This window comes from Panthera uncia, chromosome X (genome assembly GCF_023721935.1).
Source record: "Panthera uncia isolate 11264 chromosome X, Puncia_PCG_1.0, whole genome shotgun sequence".
Taxonomy (NCBI): Eukaryota; Metazoa; Chordata; class Mammalia; order Carnivora; family Felidae; genus Panthera; species Panthera uncia.
The window spans coordinates 85,064,950-85,075,007 of NC_064817.1; the positions used below are offsets into that span (position 1 = coordinate 85,064,950).

The 10,058-nt window shown below is 35.8% G+C and overlaps 1 pseudogene; it reads right to left on the reverse strand.

Moving 5' to 3' along the window:
* Window positions 1-1,074: 1,074 nt before the first annotated feature.
* LOC125931897 (glyceraldehyde-3-phosphate dehydrogenase-like) lies at window positions 1,075-1,672 on the reverse strand (annotated as a pseudogene).
* Between the last annotated feature and the right edge of the window lie 8,386 nt (window positions 1,673-10,058).

Below are 10,058 nucleotides of genomic sequence, written 5' to 3' on the forward strand. Positions count from 1 at the left end.
TCTTGCACATATTTTGTTAGATTTATACCTTGCACATATTTTGTTAGATTTATATCTAAGTATTTCATTTTCTTGGTGCTAAATGCATTGTGTTTAAAACACTTTTTTAGGTTTACTGAGGTTTACTACAAAAAAATTGCACATATTAAATGTATATGTCTAATGAGTTTGGGCATATAAATATATTTGTGATACTTATCACCACAACCAGGGTATTAAGCATAACCATTACCTCCAAACATTTCATTGTGTTCTTTTGCATTTTGTTTTGTTTTGTTAAGGGTACTTAACATGGGATATATCATATTCACATATTTTAAAGTGCATGATACCATATACAACAATGATATTGTTGGTTTTTTTTTTTTTAAGCAAGTTCTACATACAACACGGGGCTTGAACTCATGACACTGAGATGAGGAGTTGCATGCTCTTCTAACTGAGCCATCCAGGATCCCCATTATTGTTTTTAATTTCAAATTCCAATTTGTGCCTTTTGTGTTTTATCCTTGTAACCTTGCTATAGTTGCTTCTTGGTCAGGAGCCTTTTGGTTGATTCTTTGGGTTTTTCAACACAATCATATCATCTGTGAACAAAGACAGTTTTATTTCTTCCTTCCCGACCTGTATTCCTTTTCTTGCCATATTGCATTATCTAGGACTTTCAGTATGATGTTGAATAGGAATGATGTTGAATGGTGAGATGGGCAGCCTGACTTTGTTTCTGATTTTAGGGGAAAAGCATCTATTTTCTTACCATTAGAGAAGATGTCATCTATTGGCTGTTGGTAGATGTTCTTTATCAGGTCGAAGAAGTTCCTCTTGACTCATACTTTGCTAAGAGTTTCTATAATGAATCGTGTTGGATTTTATCAAATGCTTTTTCTTTTTTTGGCTGGGTACAGTGCACTTTATTGATAGTACATGACAAAGTTGGGCTCCCTAAGTTTGTCCCTTTCTACAGGGGTTCTGAGATTGAAACTTTATTGAGGTTGTGGATTCTCAGTGTGTTAAGGGATGAGTTTGGGCAAGGACTCTTCAGTAGCTGAGAGATTCTCTCTTCCTCTTGTGCTGTCACTGGGGCTGGTAGTTCAGGGGGCTCTTACTCCTTGGAGGCCATGTGGACCATAAGGTCCATCACCTGGTTGCTGTAGCCAAATTCACTGTAGTACCAGGAAATGAGCTAGACTAAGTGGTCATTGAGAGCAATACCAGCCCTAGCATCAGAGGTGTAAGAGTGGGTATCACTGTTAAGGTCACAGGAGACAACTTGGTCCTCATTGTAGCCTAGGATGCCCTCGAGGGGGACCTCTGGTGCCTGCTTCACCACATTTTTTATGTCATTGTATTTGGCAGCTTTCTCCAGGCAGCAGGTCGGATCTATGACTGACACACTGGGGATGGGAACATGTAAGGCCATACCAGTAAGCTTCTGATTCAGCTCAGAAATAACCTTGCTCACAGCCTTGGCAGCACCAGTAGAAGCAGGGATAATGTTGTGGGCAGCCCATCAGCCATCACACCACAGCTTTCCAGAGTGGCCATCCACAACCTTTTGGGTGGTAGTGATAGCATAGACTGTGGTCATGAGTCCCTCCATGATGCTAAAGTTGTCATGGATGACTTTGGCCAGAGGGGCCAAGTAGTTGGTGGTCCAGCTATAATAGTGGATTCATCGATTTCTCCTTGAAGTTCTATCAGTTTTTGCCTTACATATTTAGACACTGTTGTTAGTTGCACACACATTAAGGATTGCTATCTCTTTCTGGAGAGTTGAACTTTTATCATTATGTAATGCCCTTCTTTATCTGTAATAATTTTCCTTGCTCTGAAGTCTGCTTTGTCTGATATTAATAAAGCTACTCTGACTTTCTTTTGTTTACTTTTAGCATGTTGTATCTTTCTCTGTCCCTTTACTTTTAATCTATATATGTCTTCACATTTAAAGTGTCTTTTTGTAGACAATATAGTTGGGTCTTGTTTTTTGATGCATTTTGACAATTTCTGTCTTTAACTGGTATATTTAATCTATTGATTAACAGTGATTATTATTATAGTTGAATTTGCATCAACCACATTTGTTATTGTTTTCTATTACTTGCCCTTGTTCTTTGTTATTTTTTTGGTCTTTCACTCTTTTTCTGTCTTCTCTGGTTTTGAGTATTTTGACTGATTTCCTTTTTTCTCTGTTCTTAGCATATCAATTACATTTCACTTTTACTTTTTAGTGGTTTTCCATTCTTTTGCAAGATACATTTACAACTAATTCAAGTCTACTTTCAAATAATAGTCTACTACTACATGCAGAGTACAAATACCTTATAACAAAGTATTCCCATTTTCTCCTTCCTGTCCCTCATAGTATTGTTATCATTCATTTCATTTATCTATAAGCTATATCACTGAATATATTGTTGCTAATATTTTGAACAAAGTGTTACTTGTTAGATTGGTTAACCATAAGAGAAATAAAAGGTTTTATTTTACCTTTATTCCTAATGCTGCTCTAATGTTTTTCCTTTCTTCACGTAGATCTGAGTTTCTGATTTATATCATTTTTGTTCTTCCTGAAGAACTTTTAAAATCATTTCTTCCAAGGCAGATCTAGTAGCAACAAATTCCCTCAATTTTTGTCTGAGAATGTATTACTCTTTCGCTTTAAAAATTTTTTTAGTGTTTATTTATTTTTGAGAGAGAGATAGAGTGTGAATGGTGGAGGGACAGAGAGAGGGGAAAACACAGAATCTGAAGCAGGCTCCAGGCTGTGAGCTGTCAGCAGAGAGCCTGAGGTGGGGCTCAAACTCACAGACCGTGAGATCATGACCTGAGCTGAAGTCAGATGCTCAACCTACTGAACCACCCAGGCGCTCCGCTGCTGCTTCTTCTTCTTCTTCTTCTTCTTCTTCTTCTTCTTCTTCTTTAACTGTTTATTTATTTACTTTTGAGAGACAGAGCATGAGTAGGGGAGATGCAGAGAGAGAGGGAGACACAGAATCCAAAGCAGGCTCCAGGCTCTGAGCTGTCAGCACAGAGTCCGACGTGGGGCTTGAACTCACGAACTGCGAGATCATGACCTGAGCCAAAGTCAGACACTTAACTGACTGAGCCACCCAGGTGCCCCACTCTTTTGCTTTTTTAAAAAGATTTTATTTTTAAGTAATCTTTGCACCCAACATTGGGCTCGAACTCACAACCCTGAGATCAAGAGTTGCACATTCTACCAACTGAGCCAGCCAGGTGCCGCTACTCTTTCACTTTTGATTAATCATTTCACTGGGCACAGAATCCTGGGTTGATGATTTGTTTCTTTTAGCACTTTAGTATTTAAAACATTTTTAAAAAATGTTTTATTTATTTTTGACAGAGAGAGATAGAGCATTAGCGGGAGAGGGGCAGAGAGAGAGGGAGACACAGAATCCGAAGCAGGGTCCAGGCTCTGAGGTGTCAGCACAGAGCCCAACACAGGGCTCAAACTTACAGACCGCGAGATCATGACCTGAGCCGACTGAGCCACCCAGGCGCCCCTAGCACTTTAGTATTTTAAATCACTTTCTTCTTACTGCATGGTTTCTGAAGGGGAATTTTTATCTCTTCTTATCCCTCCTTCTTTATACATGAGGTGCTTCCCCCCCTCTACATTTTCCTCTATTTTTCCATCATCATTCAGCTCCAAGGCTCCAATAATTCTTATAATTTTTATCCCTCCTTCTTTATACATAAGGTGCTTCCCCCCCCCTATATTTTCTTCTATTTTTCCATCATCATTCAGCTCCAAGGCTCAAGACAGGAAATATATTCCTTTTGATTATTGAAAAGACAGATTTATTTTTAGATTACTCTTAAATGACCTCAGAAATTGGAGATTCAAGATTTGTATAAGGACCTTTTGTTTAATTCCACACCTGAGGAGGCCCTGGGCTTTGTCTTCTGTTCCCTGTGCCCTTTAAATATGCACAAAATAATGCTTAATTCCACCCAGTTTAGTATTATCAAGATGAAAGCTTCAGCGTTCTACTTAACTTTCTGGGAAGCCATATGTTTTTTAAGTTTTTAAAATTTTAATTCCAGTATAGTTAACATACAGTGCTATATTAATTTCATGTGGACAATATAGTGATTCAACAATTCTATACACAGAAACCATATTTTTTTTAATACCTAGCCAAACTATTCCTCACCTTTTGCCAGAGCATAAGAGGCACTGAAAATATTTGATGAATTCTTTTTGTTGTTTTCAGATGGAGGGTCATTCTGGGCACATATTCTGTTTTGTTGCTAAAATGAAACCTTTTGAGAAAACAGAAAAGACCGTAGTTTTATATTTTCGTATATTTTGTGTACAACAAAAATACATTCTACTATTTTTTGGTCTGAACACTTAGTTTCCTTTTAGGGTAGTCATCATTAATAATACAGTTGATCCTGAAGGACTAGAAACAACATGTCAATAATTAAAAGCAAATACATTATCTTATAATCATTACTATCAACTTTATTTCCTTTCTACTTGAAAAAGAGATTACAAAAGATAATTTTTCAACCTTTTGATATTATTCATTGCTTCATTTTTTTTTTTTCAACATTTTTTATTTATTTTTGGGACAGAGAGAGACAGAGCATGAACGGGGGAGGGGCAGAGAGAGAGGGAGACACAGAATCGGAAACAGGCTCCAGGCTCCGAGCCATCAGCCCAGAGCCTGACGCGGGGCTCGAACTCACGGACCGCGAGATCGTGACCTGGCTGAAGTCGGACGCTTAACCGACTGCGCCACCCAGGCGCCCCCATTGCTTCATTTTTAAAGAGAAAGCCTTTAAAGGCATCTTCTCTTACCACTGTGCTGGAAAATAGGTTATCAAAATCTTTAGTAATATCTTTCTTTATAGCTGTGATAAATCTGAATGAAAGCCATATTACACATCTTGGCAATTTCTATGGATTATAAGGACTCAGTCTTTCAAAAGATGAAGGTGTATTGTGATTAGTGAATGATACCTGTCATATCTTTAGAAATTTCCTTGTCTTTGTGATTAGGGGAGAACTATCTCTCTCTCTCTCTCTCTCTCTCTCTCTCTCTCTTTCTCTCTCTCTCTCTCTCTCTCTCAGAGAGACTGTAGAAATATGAAATGGCTTCTGTTTTGCAGTTATCCTGGTGGTATAATATTCTTTAGTGATATGATAATTTGAAAAGCCTGGAGTTTCTGAAGCAAAAGATTAATTTGTCATGAGCTTGTCAAACAAGGCCATAATTTGAAGTGGAAAAAGTCATCCTCAGTTCATCTTCGTAATTTCTGAATTTATGACATTTCCATGCTTTTATATTTATATTGAGTTCCCTAAATCTTAATAAAAGCTTTTATTGTGCCCTTACACTATGGAAAAGTATTTATGTACTATTACAATCTAACATTTCTGCCAATTTATGCTATAAATAAAGAGTTGTTCTCTATAGACAGGTAACTCAATAATTTTTTGACATCTGTGGCTAGCTATAATATTAAACAGAAATGGAATCTACTGCACTCACTTAAATGCTATTTTAGACATAAAAGAAATAACTTTAAAAAGAATAATTTAATGTTGTGAATGATCCAAATATCAATGTTAGGATTTCTAAATCTGAAACAGACACTATTATTATATAATATACTTTATACAATGTGAGAGATGAAATAAACTTTATATTTTGTTCTGTCAGCCTCTTTGTATGTACAGTGCTAACTGAGGCTTTTAATATTCCTGAAACCAAAAGTCTAATATTCAGTAATTATGGAATTTGCAAAATATTAGGAATTTGGGGAGAAAAGCCTTATTCAGATTAATATGATCATCTCCAATGTTAAGAATATCATTTTAAATAAACCTTGGAGTTTGAATTCTTCTGCCTCTATGCTAAACCTTTCTTTGTAAGATCTTTTTGAATATGCATGTGTTTTCTTTTCAGTAGTGGGTATAATTCTAACAAATTTCTGATCTTGATTATGACAGAACTTAAAGATGAAGTAGTTAAAAAGATCTATCCTCTATGCAACCAAAACTTAATCACCATTAGTGCCTCTAGTTACATATCTCATCTACTATCTTGATTGTTTTACTTCCCAGCTTAAAGACCTTCACTGTTTTCTCAGTACCCAAAAGATAAAGTTAAATTGTTTACATACATAAAAGACCCTTCAAAGTTAGTCCTTATCTACTCTTCAGCCTCCTTTCTTATCACTTTCTCTCTGTGTCTCTCTCATTTTCCCATGTTCCATCTATATACATCTTGCAAAACCCACATGACATTGTGCCTATAGGCACTTGGGCATGCTATTCCTTCTGCCTGGAATCTCTGTTCCCTTCATTGCCACAAAGAGAACTCATTCATTTCCCAAGGCCCAAGTAATATTCTCAAATATTACTTTGTCATTCTCAAGTAAAACTTTAAGTTTTACTTACTTCCCCAGGCACAGTTAAGGTATTTCTTCCTTTTAGTTATGATATACCAGGCTGCAGTAACAAATAGATTCCAAAATTTTATCACATTAGCACTATATAAATATTTTCTTTCTCTTCTAACAGTTGTGAGAGATTTTTCAGGTTGGTGGTATAGCTCTCCTTTATGTTGTTATTCAAGACTTAGCTGAGAAAGCACAAGAGTCTTCAACACATGGCTTCCATGTTGCCCTGAATGTTGACACCCTTTTACTATCACACATTTAACATAATTATATGTCTCAAGTATTTCCTCTACATACATTCTGGGTTCTCTGTTTTGTTCCATTGATCTATATGTCTATTTTTATGTCAGTACCACACTGTTTTAATTACAGCTTTGTAATATAGTTTGAAATCAAGATGTGTGATGCCTCCAGCTTTGTTTTTTTCTTGATTGCTTTGGCTGTTCAGACTCTGTTGTGGTTTCATGTGAGTTTTAGGGTTGCTTTTTCTATTTCTGTGAAAAATGCCATTGTGATTTTTATAGGGATTGTGTTGAATCTATAGATGGCTTTGGGTAGCATGGACATTTTAACAATATCAGCTATTAACAATTCCAGTCTATGAACATAGATGTCCTTCCACTTATTTTTGTCTTCTTCGATTTCTTTCAACAAAGGATTGTAGTTTTCATTGATTTTTTATCTTTTTAAGTGATTTTAAAAGGTATTCTTGTAGGCTCTTAACTTGTAAAGGTATGTTTAAAAAACAGCAGCATCTACATTTTATCATCACTCTTTCACCTAAAAGTGAATAATTAAGTGATTGATGATTCTAGTTTTCTTGCTTAAGCTAGTATGCAAAACATAATTACTGTTACGCAGTAGTTCCTTTGGATATTTCTGTCCTCTGAAAATCATATTCTTTTATTTACATTCATAGAAACTTCATTATATGAAGTAGCCATTTGTTTTATGCAAATCTCAATTCTATATTTATTCTCAATGAAATGTTTTACAAATTTATTTGTAGATAAGTAAAAACCTCCAAAATTATAACATTGCCTAATTTCTATTTTGGGGGAAAAACTGTGTTTTCTGGTCAAGTTTTCTGTAAAGTAGACATAGGCTACTAACTTGTTAACACATTTTACATTTTTTAAATGATATCTTTGCACTCACAAAAGTTTTAGTGCTCTCTCCTTCAAATATTCTGTTTATTCTATGTATGTTGGCTCTTATACGTATAACAGCATACTTACCTATGAGCCCAAGCTGGACATTTCTGTAGTCTGTGTGTAACTTGGCATTGTAAATGGTTGGTTTTCCACCTCCTACCAAATTGGTAGTTATATATCCTTATATGCTGGCCCACATTCCAATTCAGCTATTTTCCTTTTAAAGCTTCTAGAAAATGTGTAAAAATATAGGTATGTATATTATGTTCTTGCTTAATTTTAACCACTTCCTATATATGTCAATTGCACATTTAAAAGGTTGGCATCCTAGGTTGCCGTCAATTTTCTTTATACCATTGTCACAGCCCTGACCTATTTTCACACCTGTGTTTAGTTTCTTTTACTCTAGTGAGATCTACATTGGTCTGAATATTATGCTTTTGGCATAGTTTGCCTCATGGTCTTTCCTTTTTCATACAAGATTCTGGTGACATTTTGTTTAAGAGGAGCCTAGCCCTCCTGTGAGGCCTACAACAAGAGTTGTTCTGGGTTCTGGAGAATTTTTAGAATCCACCTTTTTTTTTTTTTTTTTAAATCTCTGCATGGAACTGATGCTTTTTAGAAAACTAACATAGAGATTTTGGTCTGGAATTTCTTGTCTTGGGCTCTAAGTTTGGCTTTCAAGACTGTATTTTTAATTTTTTAAAAATATTTTTAATGTTTATTTGTTTTTGAGAGAGAGAGAGAGACACAGAGCATGAATGGGGGAGGGGCAGAGAGAGAGGGAGCACAGAATCTGAAGCAGGTTCCAGGCTCTGAGATGTCAGCACAGAGCCTGATGCGGGGCTGGAACTCATGGACCATGAGATCATGACCCAAGCTGAAGTTGGACACTCAACTGACTGAACCACCCAGGCACCCAAGACTATATTTTCTTAAGTCTTCATATTTAGATATGCAGTGACTACAGGCTTTTCCTCCTGCCATCACCTGAAGTCGACTTGGCATAGGTTAGCCATATGGCTAAGATGGTTTTCTATTACATCACCTTCATTATTAGCATAGGCATGGCTGTACATACAGCCTGCAATCTAATCCGGCAGCACCATTTGTTACTAACCTATTTTGGAGGCATACTTTCCATATACAGGACACTGTGTCATCATATTAATGCTTGGATCTTATTGAAGAGTGTTTTCTTATTTAAGCCCACCTTCTCTAAGGCTCTTTTTCTCATGAGCACTACAATAACTGCCCTCATGGAAATGGGAATATTCTACAATAATCTAGAAGCCCATTGATGCTGTCTGTATCTGCTACTTCTCTTTTATTTACTGATAGAAATGGAGGCTGTTCTATGAGGGGCAAGAGTTATTTGAACCTAATGTGTGCCTGCCACAATTTACATGGGTACTGTAGATTCCATGCTAATCTTGGCATTTTTAACTGAAGGTAGCAGGCCATACTAAGTGGTGTGGTGTTCAGAGTCCAAGGCCCTAACTTTGAGTCCCATATTCAAATGTATATTCTTGAAAAAATCATTTAAACCCTCTAAGCCTCTGTAAAATGATTCACCTCAGAGTTGTTGAAAGGATTAAATTAATTAATGCATCCAAAGTGTTATATAAATTCTTACTATATAACTGTATATAAATATTAATTTATATATAATATTGTATATAATATACTATATATAACATATAAGATATATAATACTGTATATTTTCACAACTTAGATTTTATAGACTAATAAAATGTTAGACCTGGAGATAGCTCTAGAGATCATCTACATATTTTTACATATTTTTACAGATACATAAAAATACATATTTTTACAGATGACTCATCAGTCTCCAAGGAGATTAAGAGTTACTCAGGTTCACAACGGCTAGTGTGGCAGACCTGAAGCTATAACACGAGTGTCCAAATCTTGTCCTCTTTGCTTTTTTTGTTTCTTTCAGTCAGTCACCAGGTACTATAGATCCTGGCTTGAAAAAGTGTTTGAATAATAGCTAACATTTATTGAGTATTACTGTGTGCTACCCACTCTTCCAAGTATTTTACATGTCTGTTCATATTTAATCATAATGATAACCTCAAGATGAGGGTGTTATTTTTGTTCCCATTTTTCAGAGAAAAACTGAGGAGCATACAAAACTAAATAGTTTACCAGAAGATATGTAATCTTCCTAAAATTAAAGTTTCAAACATAATGAAGTTATATGCATAGTTGGATAGAAGTGATATGACTGGTATCCAAAATAAGCTAATGTAGGTTATAAGTAGCAATAGAAGATTTCAAATTCCAACTAGGGCAATCTGCCTCCAGAACTTGTATTCTTAACCAGTATACATTATTGCCTTTCCTATAGCTGTTTCTCTATATTTCCATCATCACCAGGAATGGTGACTTCTATCCAACTATGCGTATCACTTAATTGTATTTGAAACTTTAATCTTAGGAAC